The sequence below is a fragment of the Puma concolor genome, chromosome D1 (assembly GCF_028749965.1).
Source record: "Puma concolor isolate L17-30 chromosome D1, mPumCon1.1.hap2, whole genome shotgun sequence".
In the NCBI taxonomy this organism is placed as follows: Eukaryota; Metazoa; Chordata; class Mammalia; order Carnivora; family Felidae; genus Puma; species Puma concolor.
Window position 1 is genome coordinate 103,155,035 of NC_141676.1, and position 23,217 is coordinate 103,178,251.

At 49.9% G+C, this 23,217-nt stretch overlaps 1 long non-coding RNA gene across 1 annotated transcript in view; it reads right to left on the minus strand.

Moving 5' to 3' along the window:
* Window positions 1–23,217, minus strand: part of LOC147576954 (uncharacterized) — a 140,205-nt gene that overhangs the window by 50,254 nt on the left and 66,734 nt on the right. Inside the window, exons 2-3 of the long non-coding RNA XR_015241338.1 lie at window positions 21,872–22,077; window positions 13,534–13,638 (exon numbers count right to left, since the gene is read on the minus strand). This is a non-coding gene — a long non-coding RNA (uncharacterized LOC147576954). The remainder of the gene's footprint in view (window positions 1–13,533; window positions 13,639–21,871; window positions 22,078–23,217) is intronic.

Sequence of the window (23,217 nt, forward strand, 5' to 3'; positions counted from 1 at the left end):
AGCTCCTAAACCCCTTGGGGGTTTTGTTAAGTTAATGAGGTGATTTTTGGACAGCCCCAGAGTCACCTAAGGATGGGGGCTGGTTCCCAGGGGAAAGAGCCAGAAGATCAGAGGGTTGGAACTTTCAGTTTCTCTTCCCCCCATACACCCACCCACATACCTCCAGGGAGGGGGGAAGGGCTGGAGATTGAGTTCAGTTGCCAATAGCCAGTGATTTCATCGATCAAGCCTATGAAATGAAGCCTTCATAGAAACCCCAAAGGCTGGGTTCAGAGAGCTTACAAGTTTGTAAACACATGAAATCTGGGGAGAGGAGGTGCTCAGAGTGACTGGAAGCTTCATCGCCTTTCCCCATGCCTTGTCCTAGGTATCTCTTCCATCTGGCTGTTCCTGAATTATAGTCTTCTATAATAAACCAGTTTCTCAGAGCTCTGTGAGTCACTCTAGCAAATTAATCAAACCCAAGGAGGGGGTCATTGGAATCTCCAATCTGTGGCTGGTCTGTCAGAGTCACAGGTGACAACCTGGACTTGGAATTGGCATCTGAAGGGGTGGGGGAGGGGGGACATCTTGTGGGACAGAGCCCCAAGCCTGTGGGATCTGATGCTCCCTCCAGGTAGGTAGGTCAGGACTGAGTTAACTTTTTGGAGGTGTGGGAAGACACCTCCCTGCCTCCCCCCGCCCCACCACACACACACACACACACACACACACACACACACACTGGAATTGGGCATGAGAACTCCTCCACTATAAGTGCAGAAAGGAGAAAGGGCCTGGTCTCTCCATACCTCCTCTCACTAGTTTGCATGGGGATCTGCATTTCATGTCCTCTCAAACTTCTGCTTTCCAAGGCTTTTGCCTCCAGAAACCACTGACCTACCTCATCCACGCACAGGTCTGTCAGCCCCGGGAGCTCGTCATTCACCCCATCGCCTCAACCACTGCCTTCTCACGAGTTGTGGCATGTGCTACCTTTCTACACAGCAAACTTTTTCAGAAAGGCAGAGAGCAAAATGGATCCCATCCAGGAGAACTAATCCCGAAAAATCAAAATCCTCCACGTGGGGGTGATGATAAACAGATGCCTGTCATCCCGACGAATGAAAGGTCACTCACGGACAGTACAGAGTAATTATTAAATAACTTCCCCCATTTGTTCAGGATCAGTAGCGGCCTCATTACCTGGATCCGAAGACAATATCTCTAAGTCCTGGGCATGGATCCAAAAAGGTCATTAATAACAGGAGAGTCCCCAAATTTGCGGGAAAAGAAAGGCCAGCTCTAATTAAGGAAGCAAGACATTCCAGACCAGCCCCTTTATATCAACTGTTTGCAGGGTAATAACAATTTGCATTTTCAGGTGCCGACTTTCACAGCCTCTCGACAAACAGCCGCCTGGTTAATGGAGCCTTTTCCCCAGCAAACTGGACTGGCCTGTATGTTACAGGTGGTGTACTGAGCCGACTGGAGGGTGATTTTCTTACTGTCGCTTCTCGTGACTTCAGATCAGAGTTCAAGGACTGGACCCAGAGGCTCAGATTCCTGGCTCTTTGCCCAGACAGCTGAACTTGAAGAAGAGCCAGGTGTCTATGGGTCACCTCGTGGCAAAGATCTGCACTGAGTCCCGACCCGGGTTCCCCAGGCCTCTGCATTGAGAACAAGGCTACCCTGGGGCTGGGGGTTAAAAGGGCAGCCCCTCTTCTTCGACGGCCCTACGTTAACCAGGCGTCTTTGAACTGCTTCCTCAAGCTGGGTGCCCCTGACCCACCACGAGGAGCCCCTCAGCCCCTAAAGACAAATTAGATTGTACTATCAGAGGAGAGCCAGCCTCCCCACAATCTCCCCTCCCACCTCGTTTCCCTGCCTTTCCTCTTCTCCACCAGCCCTGAGTCTGAGAAGCCAGTACAAAACGCCATCGGCCACTTAGCGGCTGCAAGGACTCAGGCAAAGCTCTGAGGCCTCAGCACCTCACCTCCAAAACCTGGGGAATACTTGCATTCCCTATGAGGAAGGGCCCTCCCGAGAGTGAAAAAAGGAGCACCCTTCACAACTACTCGGGGACAACAGGCATAAATCAGAATGCTCCTGGACAAACCATGATGCATGGTTACCCTGCTGAGTAGGGTAATTGTGCAGATCAAACAAAAGGAGACGCGAAACATGCTTATCGCGATGTTTGATGCATTGCAACTATCAGAAACCAGCATTGCCTTATTATCACTCCCCGACCTTCCCAAACTCCCAGACTGCCAAAAGGTAAAGAGTGGTAAAAACGCAGGGAGTCGTCCATGTCCTCGGCCCCACCGGGCCTCCCGAGGGCCTGTCACCACCCTCACTCGGAACCCAGCGTCGCCGGCCCATGTGAGTTGCTGCGGGATCCATGAGTGCACACCCCAAGTCTCATCAAACACAACTGTTTGGAGTCATGGACTGTCCTTGGGAAGTGGGCCAGCGTCCCCCATGGTAAGCCTGAAGGATCATCACACAGCCCGTCTCAGGGTTATTATGGCAAATGGATCCGACTAATCGAATTAAGCGCCGAACATCCCGTTTCCTCCTCACTCGGGCCAGTGCTGGGGGGCACACCGGGGCTAGATCCAGGGTGGCCCCCAAATGTGCCCGATAATTAAAACAGTTTCTGCCCTGGCTGATTGCTTTGCCCATTACTCTCTCCCATTACTGGAGATGCAAACAATAAATAATGGAATAACCCAGGTTGAGTAGAATCGGGTTCCAAAACAAAGTGTTTTAATTCTCCAGCGTGCCTGCTTTCAGCATTACTGTAATTCCATTTCCCTTCACTTGACTGGGCCTTTTGCTGCTTTTTAGGCTTCTCGTATTTCTCCCCAAGTTTTCCCCATGGGGCCCTGACAGCTGCATTATAGCAGGGCCGGGCAGCCGGCATGACATCACTCACTCCTCAAGTCTGAGCAAGGCAATGTGCATCACGGTCTCATTAACCCTAGCAATCTGCCCTCTTCTTGAGGTGCAAATCTGTGTGTGTGCGTGGCTGCAGGCAGGGCACCCGGCACCCCCTTTCCCTACCACCCTCTCATTCTGTTGCCCTGCCTCCCCGCGATCTTGGTCCCGCCCTGGCTAAGAGGAAGAGACTGGGAGTGGGGGGTCAGCACTGGAGGGGGTGATAGGGGCCTAGCCTCTACCCTCCCCCTGCCCTGTGGGGTGGGGTCTGAACCTCACCAGATTCCCATCCTGGCTCTGAAGGAAAGATCTCCCGAACCCCCGGCTTTAGCCCAAGACTAGGAGACCCCCCCCCCACCCTCAAAGAGAGATTCGATTTTGCTACCTGTCAAAGGAGAGGCAGAACCACAATTCCCAGTCTGGCCTAGGAAAATCTCCCTGCTCTGTTCCCCCACCCTCTGCAGCCACACGGTCCTCCCCTCCTGCCCTGCAGCAGCCAGAATATGCTGACGTGCACGCTGGGGAGTCTGGTGCCCTTGCCTGAAGCCAGGGGGCCCGGGGAGCAGCAGCTGTGGGGAGGAGCAGGGGTAAAAGAAACGCACCAACGGAGCTTTCGTTTAAATAAAGAGCAGGGAAGCATTGTGCTCCATTGATTACAATTTTTTTTTTCTGAGTGTTGTGACATTTGCAGGAAGGCTAATTTATTCAAGCATGGAAATCTTTAAAAACTTAATTAAGTTATTTCTGTGATTTTCCATGCCTTATTGTTTCGGGTTCACATTTACTTTCATCTTCGTTAATAAAAAATAAAAAAGTGGGGAGGGGGTGGGGAAAGAAGAAAAAGAGAAAAATGATCTCACGGAAAGAACCTCCCAGGACTGTTTCTAGATGCTCCGTTCGCCCTGCAAGAGGCCTCAGAGCACAGAGTGTACAGAGTGGAAGGAGAGACCCTCCCGTGTCAGGATCCAAGTCAGGGCCCCATCTCTATGGAGATGGCGTGGGATTAAAGCCTGGCCTCCTCCTCTGGTCACTCAGGCATCTATAGCAAGCATAGGTGAGTGTAAGCTTGGCATGATCTTCATAGAAAACACTTTCGCTTGAATCAAGTTTGATGATGCTCCTCCGAGGGAAGCTTGCTACTGCCCTTTGCAGGGTGTCATGGCAGGAGGGGTAAAGATGGCAAGGTTGGAATTCAGAGAGCCAGGCCCAGTGCCAGAGCCAGACAGCTGGGCTGCTTTGCCAATACAAGTATGGGCTTCATCAAGGCCTGGGTGTTCTCCAGCAGGGGCCCCAAATCCCTAGAGGCTGTGTTCACCCATTTCTCCCGAACAGAATAGGGAGGATGCCCCCATACCGTCGCTTAGTTACACATCGGCTAACGGCCCTTCCTGAGTCACTAGTTTGTGGGTGGTTAAGATGCCAGGGCAAAGGTGGAACAGAGCCAAGAGTAGACCGAGTCAAGAAACACAGAGGCGAGTATTCCCATTAGAAAAGCCAAGCCCATGGGGTGGCTCTGTGGCTCAGTTAAGCGTCTGACTTCGGCTCAGGTCATGATCTCACGGTTTGTGAGTTGGAGCCCCACATCGGGCTCTGTGCTGACAGCTCAGCCTGGAGCCTGCTTCAGATTCTGTGTCACCCTCTCTCTCTGCCCCTCCCCTGCTCTCACGGTCTCTCTCTCTCTCTCAAAAATAAATAAACATAAAAAAAAAATTAAAAAAGAAAAATCAAGCCCATGCTGGCAGGAAGAATGTATAGAAGCTATTGTGTAGTTAACATTAATTTCTACAAAGACACAAATAGTAGGACTCTGCTGTTAAGTTGGTTCCTGCCTGGGGATGAGCACTGCAGTGGCTCAGCTGGAGGGTGAGTGGGAAGGAGGGAGGCCCTGGATGCGGTGTTAGGACAGGCAGGGGTGGGGGGCAGTGAGGGGAAGTGACTGCCTCTTGCTGCTAATATAGGGAGGCCGAGCAGGTGGCCTTTAAAGGACTGCCTGAATGATAAAGGATAGGTGATTTGATCAATGAACTTATTTATTAGAAGGAAGAAAAAAAACAGTCAAAAAAGACAGGCAGAGAAGATAGTCTTCAGAGCCTGGTTGAAGGCTTCCAAAGTAGATGAAGAGGCCACAGAGAATGAAGCTGGAGAAAGAGAAGGAGATAGATCTTCCCCCAGAAGAAGCGAAGCAGGGAAGCCAAGACTCAGCAGGTGTCCAGATGTGCTCAGTGCCTTCCTCCCTGGGTTTTGCCTGCTTGGAACCTTTCCTGCAGATGATCCCAACTCAGAGCAGATGGGAACCAGAACCCTCCCCGGGGGGTCTCCCTGAGTTTCCCTTCCTGGTGCCTTAGCCTTAATCTCAAAACTGTCTCGCAGAGGAAATACAGTCCCTATAGGTGTCTCTGGAGTACCTGTTTTTGTTTAAAAATAGAACATTGCCGGGGCGCCTGGGTGGCGCAGTCGGTTAAGCGTCCGACTTCAGCCAGGTCACAATCTCGCGGTCCGTGAGTTCGAGCCCCGCGTCGGGCTCTGGGCTGATGGCTCAGAGCCTGGAGCCTGTTTCCGATTCTGTGTCTCCCTCTCTCTCTGCCCCTCCCCCGTTCATGCTCTGTCTCTCTCTGTCCCAAAAATAAATAAACGTTGAAAAATAAAATTAAAAAAAAAAAAATTAAAAAAAAAAAAAAAATAGAACATTCCCATTGCATACAAGTGACGCATCCTGCCCCAACTCCTAAATGAACGCTCTGCTTTGTGCAAGACCTCAGACCGGCGTTCCCCGCTGGGGCTACCACCCAGGTCATCTGTATTCTGATGACATTTGCACATATTATTTTTAAGTCATTAGTCTCTGCCTGATACTGTGAGTCAAGAACTTTAATAGGAGAAATTTATGGCTTGTCTCCTCCAATCAACACAATAATTCATGGTTGTGTTGAGTGTGCTACGCTAATGGATATTGCTTTCAAATGGGTGGTGTGTGTGTGTGTGTGTGTGTGTGTGTGTGTGTGTGTGTGTGTGTTTCTCTCCTCAAATTCATTAGCTAGTTCCTCCTGATCTATTAACAGGAACAGCAGCCATTTCCCTCCACCCGTGCTGTCTGCTAACACAGTGGGTCTCCAAGTGTGGTCCTTAAGAGGCCTCTGGGTGGTCTGCCAGCTAATCCAAAGGGAAAGGCACATAAAAATGCCTTTTCATACAGTAAAATCTCCAGAGCAGATTTGAATCTATATTAAAACGGCCCAATATGAACATTTTCAAAACTGTAGGTACAGTAATGATTATTTACCCAGGCAACAGTCTCCCTGGATCATTATAAGGTTTGCGTAGAAATAAGTACAAGAGACTTCATGAAGCCTGTGCCTTCTCTGCTCCTGAGGTCTGGGATGGTGGGGTGGGGGGGGCCCTGCCTTGTCTAGGAGTGCAGCTCAGTTGGGCACCAGCCTTAAATAAGACAACTCAAATGTCAGGGTTCAGAGAGAAATGTCTCCAGTTCTCAGCCCATCCATCTCTTTCCAATACAAGAGTGGACAAGGAAGTAAAATAAAATAAAATCAACCCATTATGTAGAAACAGAGACCAAGACTGAGGCCACGTGGCCCACCTCCCTACCCAGCTCAGGCTTCTCCTGCCCTTGTCAGCACCTGAGCCCTGTGTTCAAGGGCACATGACTCTGTACAGAGGAACTACAGTCACTCGGCCCCTGATTCTTAAGAGCTTCCCATCTAGGGGAGGAAGAGTCAGAGCCTCCCTTGGTGAGCAAAGAGGAAAAGGTCATCCAAACAAAAGGCTCTCTGGGCATGCTAGCCATTGGTTGCATTCCTGCCATGGTAACAAGGAAATGAGAGTGGGCACCACTCCCTAAGTCCACTGGAGCCCTAGTTCTCTGCAGCGTCCCTTCGCCGGGTGCCTCCCACGTGCACCCATGCTCTTCTACAAGTTGATGGAGACTTGACAGGTAGAGTTCCAACAACATTAAGACCAGTCACGGGCCCTTAACAGGTTGTTTTGTTTCTGGGTTGGCCCCCGAGCCTTCTGCTGGCTGCTCTGCCTTCCTCCATGTCCCACCTTGCTCCAGGAATGACTGACGCTAGCTCACCACACTGTCTCCCTCTCCTCTTATGACCCTCCATGATCCCCATGCGCCGTGCACTTTTCCAGTAGAATAAAACTGTTGTTTTTTGTCTTTTCTCCCATGACACTTGAATTTGAGCGAGACCTCTACATACTCCTGATCTCACCTCCTCATTCTCCCCATCCCTCTGCACCAGTGGTTCTCAACCTCCAGCATGCATCAGAATCACCTGGAGGGCTTGCTGAACACACAACGTTAGACTGGGCCACAGAATTTCTGATTCAGAGGGTCTGATGTAGGGCCTGAAGTTTGCATCACTAACCCGTTCCCAGGCAATGTCGTTGCCGCTGGCCCAGGAACCCCACCTTGGGAACCAGCATTCTACATCCACGCGTCTTCTCTATTCCTCTCCAAGCAGCCTTGGGCATGCAGGAAGCAAAGCTTCTTTTTCTATCGGATGCATCCCACCCGTGGGTTGCCCCAAGGGGCCATGCCCCTCTCACCTGCCCACTCACAGAGACCAACTGGGCTCCCATCTCCCTCTCTGAATTGCGGCTTCCTGGTCTCGTGGCCACCCCAGAGTTTCCCTCTCCACCCATGCATGTGGCTTTTTGCCTTTTGCTTTTCTCTCACTCCCCGTGTTTCTTCACATCCGTCTCTGTCTGCCAGATTCTCACACCCAGCCTTCCTCTGGCATCTCTCCATCGCCCTCATCCATCTAACTGTGCTGATATTTACATTTCTAAAGCCCAGTGTGTTTTTATGATTCCTCCTACTTCAGCCAAACAGGGATTTTCCTCTCAAATCTACTCACAGTTAGACAGGGGGGGGGGTGGGGGGAGGGTGGACACTACTCATTCGAGGCTCTCTGGAAGCTGTTTATTCATCAAGAACACAGAGTGATGTCAGCAGGGACAGACAGCAGACAAATCAGTGCCATACCTTGGACCACCTGTCCCACTCAGGGACAGTCAAGAGAACAAATAGACTATTTGGTTGGGCCCTATTGATCCTTTTTAATCATATGGAGCTGACTTGAAAGCCCCTCCTAGAGGCCTTGTCATGAGTATTTATTTGCAATACTGAAGGACCAAGAAAAAGAAAATTATATATTCTTTCCTGGAGTAGAAACCCTTAATCCCCGGGAAGCAGAATAACAGAAGGAAGTGGTTGAGGGCATGTACTCTGGCCTTGCCCGGTTTGAATCCCAGCTCTGGCCCTGAATAAGCACAATCATGACCAAATACCATGCCTCTCTAAACCTCAATGTCCCCATCTGCAGAACAGGCATGATACCTCGGGGCAATATGTAGAGAATTAATCGGGGTGACGTGCCTAGCACTGAATACCTCTGGCTCACACATAGAAGGGCTTAGCAAACGCTACTAACGTTATTACCCCGTAGGCACATCATACCTTGGAGCCTCAGAATCTGGGTACCAAGACTGAGCAAAACCACCGATAGGTCACCTTGTGCCTGAGACTGATTCCACGCTAGACTAGCAAACCCGGAGTTTCTCAGTGAGATAATAGTCATTCCCCATTTTTCCCTGAACAGTCAATCCCCCAGCACTTTACTTAAAAGCTCTGTGCTTTGGTTTTTGTCTTGTTTTGTTTTTTAAATAAGAAAAAAAAATCCTATTCTTGTCTGTCCAGTGTTTTTCCAGCAAAAGAGCAAGTCAGCAGGAAGAATTCTTCTTGGTCAGCAGAACGTACGTTGCAGTGGGACAACTGGGGGAGTCTGAGGAGGCCCTAATGAGCCGGGAAGTTAGGGGTGGTTGGGCACTAGCCAGTTTTCCGGGCCTCCCAGAGAGTCCTTAGGAGTAACTCCTTCTGGTTCCTTCCACATCTACTTCATTCCCTGTTTCCCATGGAATGCATGCGTAAGGCAAGCCGGAGGTCTCAAGTCAGGTGCAGATAAAGCAATTCTCCCAGCACAGCCTGGAGTCTGATGACCAGAAAGCTGTAGCCCTGCCATGGACATGGGGCCATGTCTTTGAGGGCCTGTCTTCCGGGGATTCTGTGTGTGTGGCTTTCCACAGCAGGAAAATATAGGTCATAACAACAGCCACCCACCCATCACCAAGGCGCTCTCTGGCAATGTCCTGCCCCCAGCGGCCCTGGCTCACCAGCCACAAGAAGGACATGTTAAAGCCCGTTGGCCATATTCACCCTCAGGATGCCCATCTTCTGGTCACCACTAGCAATGTGTGGCAGACAGAATGAAAAGGCCGTTGACTTCTATCAGGTGGGCCAGCGAGTCCTCAGAAGGGCTGCAAGGCCTCGTCTCCCGGGCTCCTGGACTGCCAGGTCTCCCCGCCCCATCTCCACTCCTGGAGATCAAGCCCTGCTCAGGCATAGCCATGGAAAGAACACAGGCAGGGGACCACATAGGCCCGATTTAAGATCCAGGCTCTGCCACTCTGATGCATTAGGCAAGTCACTTCATCTCGTGGTGCATCCATTTTCTCACCTGGGACACAGGCTCGGCTTCTCCTCCACAGAGCTGTTCCGGTGACGAAATGAGTCGCACGAAAGCAAGTAGCTTGAGTGTAGAGTAGGTACTGGGTTTGCCCAATATATTACGGCTCTTGTGATTATTTAAAATACGTTGCAGTACCGATAAGTTTATCTGTTCCTGGAGTCAGGAAAATGGTCCAATTCGGCACCCCCCAAGTACCTTCAGCTAACACTGACCTAAGGTGCTGGAAAGCAAGTCCAAAGTTATCTGCTGCTGCCCTTGCTCTCCCCAGCTAATCTCCAAGTGCATTTGTATTCCTTTGCCGCCAGCCGGCCTGTACATATGGAATACATTTTCTTTGGATGTCTCACCATTAACGTTTTCATTTCTGCTTAGCGTCAGGGGCTTTGCACATCGCTGGCCTTCCAGAGCACTAAGCCCGCCTTTGTGTTGGCGTGCTTTGTTCTCTCATTTCCTCATCAGCCAGGGAGCGTTCCTGGGCAGGAGCTCTGGGAGGAAGGGTTTTGCACGGCAGTTCAATACACTTCACGTTTTGGAGAAGGATGGAGCAAGTCTCACCCCATCCACGGGTCCCCCCTCTCCCTCCCTAGCACCCATGGCTGCCTGAGGATTGGCTTCAGCCTCTGTCTTCTTAGGTTTTCTGACTCTCCCCACTCGTGGGTTGACTGAGCTCTGCCCACAAACACAAAGAAGTTAGCTTCCATGCTTGGGGTTTGTGCTGTCAGTAAGCTGAGCATGCTTCTGGAAAGATGACCTTCCACTTAAAAGAATATAATAACTCATACTTATTGGCAAATGGGCACTAAAACGGGCACTGTCATAGCCACTGATGAATGGGAATGCAAATTGGTATAGCATTCCAGGTGGGGGGGTGTTAGCCAATGTGTGACAAGAGCCCTTGAAGCACGGATTCCACTTCTGGGAAAGTGACCTAAGGAAATCGTCAGGATCGTGGCCAAGTACTATGATGATGAAAAGATATTCGTTTGTAGTAGTGTTCACAGTGGTACAAACTAGCAAACAATCTGAACATCCAACCGTAGTTGATTAACTATATGTACGTACACGCACAGAATGAAATACGCTATGAAAGTTTTTCAGAACATATTATGGAAAAATATTTAATAGCATGGGAATAGGCTCTTGATATAATCTTACATGACAAAGGATGATAAGAATGTAAATATAATATAATTCCAATTGCATTTTAAACTGTGTGTACATGGGGGGGAAAAAAGCCTGGAAGGAAATTCCCTGATATATTAATAGTAACAATCTTTGGTGGTGTGCCCGTGAATGACATCCTACTTTCTTCTATAGATTTTCTGTATTTCTGATAACAGACATGTATTGTAAGTCAGAAAAGAATGACAGCCATGGAAACAAAAGCATTGTTTTCCTCTCTAGGGTCCGTGACTGCAGAATAGGCAGGCTTGCTCCCTGGAACCATCTTCCACCCTGAACTTGAGGATAGGATGCGGCACAGGGGAGACGCTGCCTGGTCCCAGGTGGCCTGGTTCCACCCTGACAACCACGTGACCAAAGCTGCCCAGGCCTGGTTGTCCGAGTGGACAGAGCTGCCTGGTCATGATCTCCCGCGGCCCTGTACATCCTGGGAGCCTTTTCTAAGCCTCCTGTTAGCAGGCTTTCCTCCTGTCTATTAGGTCACTGCAGATTGATTCATCTCACTTCACTGTGGTTTACAATTTGCAGTTCTTGACCCTTACATTCTCCCCTGGTGCTGGAGCCATGTTTCTGCAATACCAACAGACCAATGGCAGCAAGCAGGGGATCAGCTGCGAGCCTTGCATCCTGTTGGACTCCTCCGCAGGCTCCTTGCCCTCTCCCTTCCGCTCTGTCCCCATCCAGCATCCACATACACAAGGCTGCTTCTTTAAGGAGCCCTATGGGGTCCTCCCTGAGATACATGGGGAAAGCTGAGACCTGGCCAACAGGAATTCAATTCTGTGCAGCCAAAGTCCTTATGCCTGGCTGAGCTGCAAAACAAGGGGACTCCAGGGACCCCTGGGTGGCTCAGTCAGTTAAGCGTCCGGCTCTTGATTTCGGCTCAGGTCATGACCTCATGGTTGGTGAGATGGAGTCCCCACATCGGGTTCTGTGCTGACAGCAAAGCCTGCTTGGGATTCTGTCTCTCCCTCTCTCTCCTCCCACTCACACATGTGCATGCTCTCTCTCTCAAAATAAATAAACATTAAAAAATATTAAAAAAAACAAACAAACAAGAGACTCCATGTGCAGAGCACTCAAGGTCTGGGATTCGATGCCTTACCTTCCAGTGTGGAACATGGAGTACAGAATTTCTGACCCAGAGTAACATCCTGGGTGAACTCTAAAAGCCAACAGTTTTTGATTTAAGGTGGAGTCTTTGCAGAATAATCCATTTTACAAATAATATCAGCAGAAGAAAGCCCTGGAAGGTAGCTAGAAGGAGTCTATCCTCCAGGTCCTTATTGCCAATCATGGGGGGGTGGGGGGCTGGAACATCCAGATTTAGTCCACTCAGCCTTCAAGGTCTTGGGTCACATGACCCCCATCACCTTATTCTCCAATTTCTCACTTCTGCTCAATATGAATATGCTGGTCTGTAAAATCCTCTCTCCCTGCTCTATCCCTCTGACACCTTTTTCAGTTGGTTCTTCCCCCAATTATAAGAGTAACTAGACACAGAATGGGGGCACCTGGATTCTGATCCTGACTCTCTTGTTCATTGTCTTAGATCCTCAAGCCACTCATTAGCCTTCCCGAGTCTCAGCTTTTTGTCTCAAAATATGTGGGTTGGACTGAATATCTAGACTCCTTTCCAGTCCTCACATCCCGTAGGGTTTCTTGTGGCCAGCTCAGAAGCCTCATCTGAGTGAACCTGCCCCAACTCTGATGACCAGACGCAGTTACGTTCTCAGAGGAGAGGAATTTACATGGACTTGTACATTTCCTTTGTCAACGTGTGCAAGGCTTGTGTGTGTTTGTCTTCTCCTGTCCACGTACAAAGTACCTTTGGAGCAATGGCCGTGTTTCCTCGTGAGCTCCTACTCCGGGGTGCAGAACACAGGAAACAGTCAGGAGAGGTTGTTAGTTCTCTGACTAATGCCTACCCCTCAGGCAGACTTGAAAAGGGACTCATTTAAATTTGGTTTCCCTGCCAGAATTGTCAGGCCTCAGTAGCCTTGGGAAATCACCAAGGAGGAAAATCACCATTTATCCTAAAATCTCTGCAATCTGCACTGGCTGTCACCAACTCCAAACCTCTGCCTGGCCCTCACAAAGCAGCATGAGCTGCCCCATCCCAGCCCTTTCCAGGGTCATGGTCACTCCTGGAGAAGAGCAAGCCTATGCTCCCTGCCAAGGTGTACCATTCAGCGATTGCCAGACTCATCAAAACCCCGGGCCTGTATTCTCCAGCAGAGATGAGCTGGAGAGGTGCCGACCCACACATCGGATGCAGATGTGAGAAGCGTTAGACTCTTGAAATCTGCAACTGTCTCTGCTGTGTGACCCTGAAGGGTTCACTTGACGTCTCTGGGCCCCATACTCCATTGCCTTAGAACAGACGTCATAACCCTTACATTACAAGGTTACTATGCTATGAGGTGGAATGTGATCAATTATGTGTGCATGCTTTTAAAAATATGAATATTTTGCACTCTTGATATGTTGCTTTAGTGGCATCCAGAAGTATCTGGCCCAATATCACCCTTCTTTCCCTCCCCTAAAAGTCCCCTTCCCACAGGGCCACCGTCGGAAAAGCTGTATGAATAAGGGAGAAGCATTCATACGGATACACGGAATTGGAACTCACAGTGTATTTTCCCAGTGAATTGCTGGTGAATGTGGCAGTTAGGTGCTGGGGACAGAAATGGTCATATTTAGTACTTTAGTTATGTGTGAGTTAATAGATTTTCACGGAGTTCCCTGAAAACCTCCCCCTACATTTAACACTTTTTCTGTGAGACAAAAAACATTCCCACCTCATGGTAACCAACTTCCAAGCAAATCTTTGGAACCCTGCCCACCCGTAAGTAGGGTTCTACCTGTGTTAAATCACCTTCAGATGCAGCTGTTCCGTGCCAACCCGGTGGGCTAATGACACATTTGCGGATCCCAGCATGTCTGTGATATTACAAACACAGGTGTGGTCTCCTGCCTTCCCCTGCAGAGGAAAGAAGGGGTAAAAGGAAAGAAAGCACAGTAAATTCTTTGGCCCTCTGATCTCACAGAAGGGGAACTTTCTGCATGGGATCTTCAGCAGCTTAGAGCTCTTTTCTGCTAAAGGGACTTCTGCAAAAGACAAATGCATTTTGACAATCCCAGGTGAAGAGTCATCTCAGAAAAGACCCCTATTTCTCAGCCAGACACAGAACGCAGATCCATCCCAAAGGCAGGCTTGAGGAGGCAAGAGGTAGGGGTTCAGGAACCCCAACACCAGCGGAGGATTACCCAGTGGCTCAGGGGAAAGAAAGCCAAGAGTCTTCAGAAAGGGATTTGCACCTGCTTCCAAAAGCCACCAGGTTCTCAGTTCCACTCTTCTCCAAGAGAGGAGGCCCAGTAGGCCAACCCACCCACTTTTCTTCTCTCCCAAGGAGCTAAGACCAAAGGGGTGACTTGCCTAGTTGTATGTTCTAGACTGAACTGGGTTTCCTCCCCTCCCCCAATTTCATATGTTGACATCTTAACCCTCCAGTAGCTCAGAATGTGACTGTATTTAGAGATTTGGGTCTTTAAAGAGGTAATTGAAGGTTAAATGAGGTCGCTGGGGTGGACGGTAATCCAATATGGCTGGTGTCCTTATCAAAAGAGATTAGGACACAGACGTGCACAGAGAGGAGGCCGCCTGCAGACACAGGGAGAAGACAGCCATCTGCAAGCCAAGGAGAGAAGCCTCAGAAGAAATAACCCTACCGACACCTTGATCTCAGACTCCAGCCTCCAAGATGAGGCAAAAATAAATTTCTGCAACTTAAGCCGCCCAGCCTCTGGTAGTTTGTTATGGCAGCCCCAGCAGATAAATCACAGAATAACGGCGGAGGCAAAGCAGAAAGGAAATGAGATGCAGACCCTAGGAGTCTGGCCACCCAGTCAAGATACCGGCCAGATTTGCATGGAGACGGTTGACGTGTTCTCAGCTACCTCGCCCTCACGCACAGGCCCGGGGCTCCTGCGTTCAACCCAGCTGGCCCACCCTGTCCCAGGTCTCGGGCCTTGGGACAGTGTCGCCTCTCTCAGGAGCCACCATCTCCCCCACAGAGGGAGTTCTGTGAAAACCAGAGGGATGAGGAAGAGCTGGGAAAAAGATGAAGCCCAGGAAGTTCCTGTTCAGGCCTCACTGTCTGATCTCCCAGGCAGCCACTGTCCTGTCCTGGCTTTGGAGGACACCTTGGGTTTTCCGAATCTGCTCTGTGAGAAGCCTCTCCCCCCACTCTTAGACTGCCAGGCAAGCAGATTCTGGTGCTTAAGGGCCATGAAGGGTCTAACTGAAAAGGGTGGGTATGTGTTTGTTTTGTCTGTGAATTCTATTAAGAATTTATTTCTTTTTAAGTTTACTTATTTATTTTGAGAGAGAGAGAGGGCACAAGCAGGGGAGAGGCAGACAGAGAGGGAGAGAGAATCCCAAACAGACTCCGAGCTATCAGTGTGGAGCCTGACTCAGGGCTCGAATCCATGAACTGTGAGATCATGACCTGAGCTGATACCAAAAGTCAGCGCTCAACTGACTGAGCCACCCGGGGGCCCCGAGACTTTATTTTTTAGGGCGGTTTTAGGTTCACGGCAAAATTGAGGGGAAAGTATAGAGATTTCCCTTATACCTCCTGCCCTTACACAGGCACAGCCCTGCTCCGGCATTATTTAGATCCCCGCGAGAGAGGGACGTATGTTACAATTGAGGTGTTTGTTTTTCAACCCAATTTCCTTCTAGTGGCTGAAGCTCCATGGGCCTTTTCCCTTCTTTCAGTTGTCCACTCTGCCCACAGTTTCCTGTGTTTTCAATCAAATGCATTTCTCTACCAGGCACAGCACGTTTTCTTAATCATACGCTCAGAAAATCTAGAACAGTACCGCTTTTAGGATGCCCACCGTGTGCATCCTAGGACGTCATTACTCACATGACTTCTAATTCTCCCAAACCCCCTTGGAAGCAGGAAAGACCATCCCCTTCTTAAAGAGGAGGAAGCCGAGACCAGCCTGGTGAAGGAGCCTGCGTATAATCGGACCGCTGGATTGAGGTGAGAGCAAGGTCGGAGGGCAGACTCCCTTGCTTTGCGTTTCTACTGCACCTGCCCCCTCCCCACCCCCCATGAGAAATACACCCATGAGCCTCATTTGCAGTGTGGGATGCTATATGATGAAAAGTGTTTTTTTTTAATTTTTTATTGTTAATAACTGGAAGAGAAAAAAATACAGAGAGAGAGAGAGGGATATCTTCAACAAACACGAGAAATCCCATGACTTCCGAAACGGAGATCTCCACCTTAAAAACTTTCTATGTCTTCGTGTTGCCTGAGCAAAGTCCAGATTCCTCTGGAGGCTGCTGTCAGGGCACCTGCACGTGGCATTCACACCACCCAGCACAATCTGGAGTTCTAGATCTGTCTGCTTTCTGCGCTAGGCTGAAGCTCTCTAGACAGAATGACCACACAATGTGTGTTTCTGAAAGTAAAGGGAGGCTTTAGTAGTAATTATTCCAGGACAAGAAGGAAATGGGGACATATGGCCATCCTATGGAGGAGACAGAGATCGACTCTGGTATGCTTGCCATTATAGTCCCAGTGACAGATTCCGTACTTGGCACATAGCAGATGTTCAATAAATAAATCTGTTGATTGATTCAACAACATGTCTTTCAAAGCTTTCTCACAATTTTGTCCCACCGTATCTTTCAGACCTTATCTGTTGCAACTGCTCATATATCCCACCCCTAGACACACTGGGCTCTCCATTAGGCCCATCATGGATACACCATACGCTCTCATGCCCCCCAAACGTCTATGAAACCATGGCCTCTGCTCAGTGTCCCCACCACACCCCACCTACCCGAATCCTCCCATCCTTAAAAGTCTCCGCAGCCCCGATACTGCCTCCTCCCTACACCTTCCTCCCATTTCCCAGAACACTTGAATATACAGGATTATATTACCGTATTGTAATCATTTGTACATGAATATTTTGGGGTTGTGGAACGAATTGTCTGAGTTTCCATTATTTCTTATGGGGAAATCCGCTTTGATATGCAAGTGCTTTGGATTACAAGCATGTTTCCGGAAGGAATTATGCTCTCAAGCCAGGGTTTTACTGTACTCTCTAATGACCCACATCCCACTGCATCAGAGTCAATACGTGCCCTGTTCCTCACTACACTGTGGATTCCTCCAGGAGTCCCAAGTTCCATGTGTCTCTGCAGGACCCATCCTTCCAGCAAACCTGGAGCAGGCATGGAATAAATGCTCACTGAAGGAATCAGAGGGGGTTGGGGGTCCTCTTGGGTATTGGCAGTCTAGAAAGATAGAGAGGAGTGAGACTGCATTCTGAAACAACCTTTCCCACTAGGAAAAGCACGTTTCCGCCGCTGAGGCGAGGCTGCTTGATCCCTTGCTGCATCACACGGTGTTGGGCACCCCGTCAATCAATATCATCATCACCATCAGCAGCAAAATCAGTCTTTCCTGCTGACGTGTCCATTCATCTCTGTCCTTCCTGTCTTCCGTAGCTCCCCTGCCAGGCACCCACTGTTTCCTCTGTCTCCGTTCCCCACTTATTTTCTGTTGGAACCAACCTTCTCCCCTGCCTTCTGTCAGCCTGAACCTATTTCAGGAGTCCTTCTTTGACAAGACGTCCCGGCACTTCATCACACCATATCCCGCAAAGTGCCTCCAACACGGTGGCTGCTGTGGGACTCCTTGGATCCTCCACCTTCCCCTCAGCCAGGCTGTTTGTATTCTTTAAAGACCTTTCACGTAATGCCTGTGCTAATATTTACATCCCTGCTTAACTAGGCTGGCCTCTGCTGCCCTGGGCATTTCTTAGACTCAAGCAGGATGGAGTTGCAATCTTTCCAAGCTATTCGGTAGCTGTTTCCCCCTCACAGCATAAAGCACGCTAAGAGCTGGAAGCTGCTTAGTGTGCAGGCTGCCTGGGGGTTGGGATACGTCCAGGGAAAGCTGTGCTGGGTCTGCCTAGTCCTGTATAACTATGGGCTCCACCTGGAGCCGGGCTTAGCCGCACATCAGCTGTGTGACCACTCAGTGATTTCATCTGTCCAGAGCCTTACTTTCCACATCTATACAATGGAAGTAGTAATATTTTGTAGGGTTGCTATGACGATTCATCGTGATCATGAAAAGAGGCAGGCACGTAGTAATTGCTCACTAAATGGCACCTATTATTATAAAAAACCAACCAAGATGTATTGCACCTACATATATCAGGTGTGCTTAGTGTGGAGCTCTGGGCTTGAAGCAGGGGAGATGTAAAGATGAGGTAAGCCATAGCCCCTGCCCTCAATTTCAAACTCAGAACTCAAAGCTGGCCGCCGCGATAGCCCTACCAGGTACAGACATCCAAGGCGGGAGCGAAAGGGTGGTGCCCAGGATGGGGCAAAGTTGGAGTCTGGGCTGGGCCCGGAAGACTGAGAAGAGCCTTGGCTTGCAGGTGTGATGGGAGAAGATTCTACACAAGCAATTATTCCTGCAAAATGCCAGAGAGTGGGTGGAGCATCACAATAGCAATAACGAGGATTTTCATTGGGTGCTTCTGACCAGGCAGGTGCTGTACCAAATGTTTTACATCGCATTTGCCCTTCTCAACAACCAGGCAAGATGGCGTCCTTGTGCCATGATCCCCATTCTGCAGATAACTCCGCCACCCCAGAAGGTAAAGGGACTTGCTCAGGATTGCGGGCCTTGAGTTCAGGTTCGTCTGACCCCAAAGACCCTCAAGAGCCAGAGCTCTTGATCCCACTCGGGGCATGCTGGGTGCGGACATGTGGACACTGTGCAGGGAAGACTTGCGTTGGAAATGTAGGTGGGCTTGGACAAACACGTGTGTGGGTGTGTGGGCGTGGGCGGGTGCGTGTGCACGCACGCGCAGGGGTTTACTGCAGGGGACATCGACAGAGAAGGCTTGCAGCAGAGAAAGAAAGAAAACTACTAAAGAAGATTCTGGAGTCCAGGCTTAGGGCTTACTCTCTTTTTGAGGCCAGCTTCAGTTCCTGATGCCACTTAACCCCAAGGAGCCCCAAGGGTCATGAATAACAGCGATGGTCTTGCGGATATTGACGGTGGGGACAGCTCCGAGGAGGGAGGGAGGCACACCTGGGCATGCGCACCACTCTCTACAGGAGGAAAAGGTCTCCGACTCCCATTCTGGGGACTTCGGGGCCAGGCCCAGGCCTCCAAATTGACTTTAACTTCACAGAGGAGCTCAGCAAATGCTGCAAAAGCAAAATACCTGGGGGAATATCTCTCCTTCTCTGGAGTTTTGGCAAACTTATTATCCCAATCAATATCTGAGTAATTACAATCCCCTGTGATCAAAGGGGGGTGGTTTTCCCTTTCTTTGGCCTCTTTACAGGCCTCTCTTATCTGGAAAAAGATTTCTTAATCTACTTTCCCTAAATGCCCTGAAGGTGTGCGCGCCACTGAGGCCCAAGAACTCCCAGATTGCTTTTCATTCCCTCCCTGCCCCCTGACCCAGCTCCCAGGCAGTGCAGGTAAGGATCTGCTTTTAGCCCAGCCACCCACAGAGCGCCCCCAGGGGAAGGGGGTGGGGGGGCTGAGCCCAGGAGAAGGAAGGAGGGTCCCTCTTCTCTCTGCACCTAAGAGGAGTTGGGGAAGGGTTGTAGGGCAGGGCCGGAGGACCTACTGGGAAAAGCAGGCAGGCCAGCCTGGCATGATCCCTCCTACTGTCCACACTCTGTACCCCGCTGTAGCCCGCCAGGCTCTCAACCACTCTCGAGACCCACATGCCCGCGGGGGTGGGGAAAGGGACTTTGGGGAACTGGAAGGAAGTAGGTGGGAAGTTCTCTTTTCCATCCTTGACAAAAGAAATTGTTCAGACATCCCAGCCCTCCGTCTGGGACCATGAACCCCTCACCTGTGTGCCCTCCAGACAAAAATCCATCCATCTGGTTTGTGGGGCCCCACCCTGGGCACGAGACCAACACTCTGCCTCAGCCTCCCTGTGCCTCTCCTCTCGGCAACAACTGTTTTCTCATGTGGGTCAGGGTGGGTCCCCACAGGGATACCCGTAGCACACCTACAGGAAAGCGGGGCTCCTTGTGGCCAATAGCCCACTGACGAGGGGGAAGGCAGGGGCAGTGGGGGAAGCGCCGGGGCCCAGCCTGGCCCAGTGTAGGATTTCCAGACCAAATCCTCTCTGACTCTTGATGACTTAAGAGGTTTGTGCACTCCAGAAACCTAATTACCCCCAAAGATTTCTGTTAAGTCTTCTCGGCTTTGCTTCTGAAGAGCCCTTTCCAAGAACGCCACTGGGTTACAGTCATTACTCTGTGGACCCCTGGCAGGGCTGTTTGTTGTATTTTTATGAGGGGAATGCTGTGTAGCCCTAATGCATTTCCCAGGAAAGACTCTGCAGAGGGGGCTCCCCGCACATGGCTGCTAGCTGGGGAGGGTCAGATCAACATTGATGGGCGTGCATGCGAGTGTCTCCACACGAGGAGGGAGTGTGTGCCCAGAGAACACAAATAACTGAAGCCAGGGCGTGCACACTTAGGAGACAGATAAGCCAGCTGAATACTCACCACCTGGGACATTTTGATAAGCATTCCAGAGGCCATCCTGTCCAGCCCCCTGCCTCCAGGCAGATCTGTTCCAATTTACCCCAGACAGCATGGGTTTCTGCCTCTCTGAGGCAGGCAATTTCACCGCTCCTGTGGTAGAATTTTCTAGTGTTTAACAGCCCTCCTCCCATGAAGCATTTTCCTTCTGGAATTATAAATGTTTCTGCTGTAAGGGGACTTGGAAATCCTATAGACCACGCTTCTTGTTTTAGGCATTTGATGGTGGAATCCGAAGGTCTCCATTCTCGGAGAAATCTCTCTGCCCTATGGCACAGACACTTCTGGTCTAGGAGGGGATCGAAACACCCTGCAGACTCCTTCAGCTTAGCTCAGAACCAAGGGGGTGGTCCTCTGATCAAGTCCAGGTCCCGGGTAGGCGCATCGATTTTCATAAGAGAATGACAACCCTCCCCTAGGGCTGGCAGATTCCAACTGCTCGTGTGTTTGTAAGGCATATGGGGCCGTATTTAATTGGCAGCCCGAGAGCTGCACTTCAGGTATTTGGCAGGGAATATAGTCTCGAACTCACTGCCATGCAGTGTCCATCAGAAACCCAGCTGAGAGAAGGAAAGGTACGCACAATTGCCTGAAGGGTATGCAGTCCATCCGTCCCTCCAGAAATGTTAACAGTCACGGGATTAAGGCAGAGCCCCAGAGAGCCGGTTACTGGACCGAGTCCTTCTGGTTCCATTTTCCTGAGTCAAAGTGTGGTCTGTGTTGAGGGACGATGCTACTGGGGGCGGCCTAAAGACGTGAGGAGTTGCGGCTACGGAAAGGTACTGTTGAGCACATTGCCCCTCCCCGGTTACATACAGGAAGGTGTCCAGGAAAGCCCCGTGCCCACAGGGCACCGGGAGAGTTGGGTTTCTCCTAAAACAATATTCTTTCCTGGGACGTCTGGGTGGCTCCGTCGGTTAAGCATCCAATTCTTGATTTTGGTTCAGGTCATGGTGTCACAGTTCATGAGTTCGAGCCCCAAGTCGAGCTCTACCCTGACAATGCAGAGCCTGCTTGGGATTCTCTCTCTCTCTCTGCCCCTCCCCTACTCTCCCTCTCTCTGTCTCTCTCTCTCCCTCAAAATAAATAAACTTAAAAGAAACTTCTTTCTTTCCCCTCCCATCCTTCCTACTATCCCTCCTTTTCTCCTTCTCTCCCTCCTTTTTTTCCCCCTCCCTCCCTCCCTCCCTCCCTCCCTTCCTTCCTTCCTTCCTTCCTTCCTTCCTTCCTTCCTTCCTTCTTTTTTCTCCCATCGTGCAGGCACTATGAATTGTGAGACTGATCTATTTACTCTGCTCACATTGGCTTCCAGATACCCTAGATTTGAAGCCAGCCGTACGTGTTTAGGGCTGGGAGCTCTGCGTCCCTCTACGAGCCTCATTCCTGATCCCCAGGGATATTCCTTTGTTTTTTTTATCTCCCGTTCCCACTGGCTTCTCCTGTATATCATCTCATTCCATTTTTCATATCCATGTAAGCCACCACAAGTCCGCTCTGGCACAAGGCAGATATAAGTAAGTACATTAATAAATTAATTAATACGTCTCAAACTGTGCAGCACACACAGATTATATTTACAAAAGAGTGCGTTTACCAAGCTGGTACTGGAAGGCCTCCCAGGCCACATGGGCCTTGAGCTGAATGTTGAAAGATGTATAAGATCCAGAGGAGCAGGAAGAAATGGGGAAGTCGTCCTTTTAAATTCTGTCCCTCTCGCTGAAATCTTCTGCTTCTTCTCTCAGGACCAGTGTGGAGCCTGTCTCCAGGAACTTGGCCCCAGTCTAACATCCCTTCATGAATCTGAAGGCGCAGAATAAGAAAATAAATAAATAAGAATCATAAAATCATAAAGGTAAGCACCTGACGGGACCTGAGAAATCATCTCCTCGGAGCCCTTCTGTTAGCATAAAGGAAATGAAGGGCCAGAGCGGGTAGGTCTAGTTGCTGGATCAGGTGGCCACTTTGAGCAAATTCCAGATGGAGAACCCGGTGCCCCTAACTCCCTGTGAATCTGTGCCCTTTGCGGAACCTCATGAGGTTAAGTAATTGGAGTGTCCGTTCGCCAGCCTGAGCTCCATACTTGCATGGTGCGCACTGATCGCCTGCAAAACAGAGAAGCGGTGGATGGGACCTTGGCTTATATAATCTAACCGTTTCAGGGGGGATTCTGTACAAGTAGGACTTTGGGTACGACTTAACCTCACTGTGCCTTTGTTTCCGCATCTGTAAAATGGGATGATAAGAATATTTCCCTCAGGCTGTTGTGAGAATTGAAGCAGAAAATGCATATAAAGGGGAGCCGGGGTGGCTCAGTCGGTTGAGTGTCTGACTCTTAATTTTGGCTCAGGTCATGATCTCATAATCATGGGATTGAGCCCCGCACCGGGCTCTGTACTGAGCGTGCAGCCTGCTTGAGATTCTCTCTCTCTCTCTCTCTCTCTCTCTCTCTCTCAAATAATAATAATAATAATAATTAATAAAATGCATATAAAGAAACTTACAAACAGTAGGCACTCACAAAAATCAGTTATGGTGGCAGTGGTTTATTTCCCCTATTTTACAAAGAAGCAGCAGCAGCCCAGGACAATGCTATCATTTGACCAAGGAAACAGCAGAACCCCTGAGCTGCCCCAGAGCATGTACTTGCACTATTTCGGATCGCTGGGGTGTTAAAGAGCGGAAGCACTTGGATTTCCCATTTCTCATTCACACCATGCCCATCTCTGCCTTATCTCGGGTCTCTTCCTGATTCCACAGCCTGCCTCTGCTGACCAGCTAGCACCTCCTTTATAGATACCGTCTGCCCAGAGACCAGAACCAATACCAAAGTGCCTAAGTCAAGGTTAATGCTGGAGATAATAACCAAGGGAGATTGCACTATCTCTTTTGGGCTCTCCTACCCTGGACCACTTATGTGAGTTTCTGATCAGAGGCAGGAGG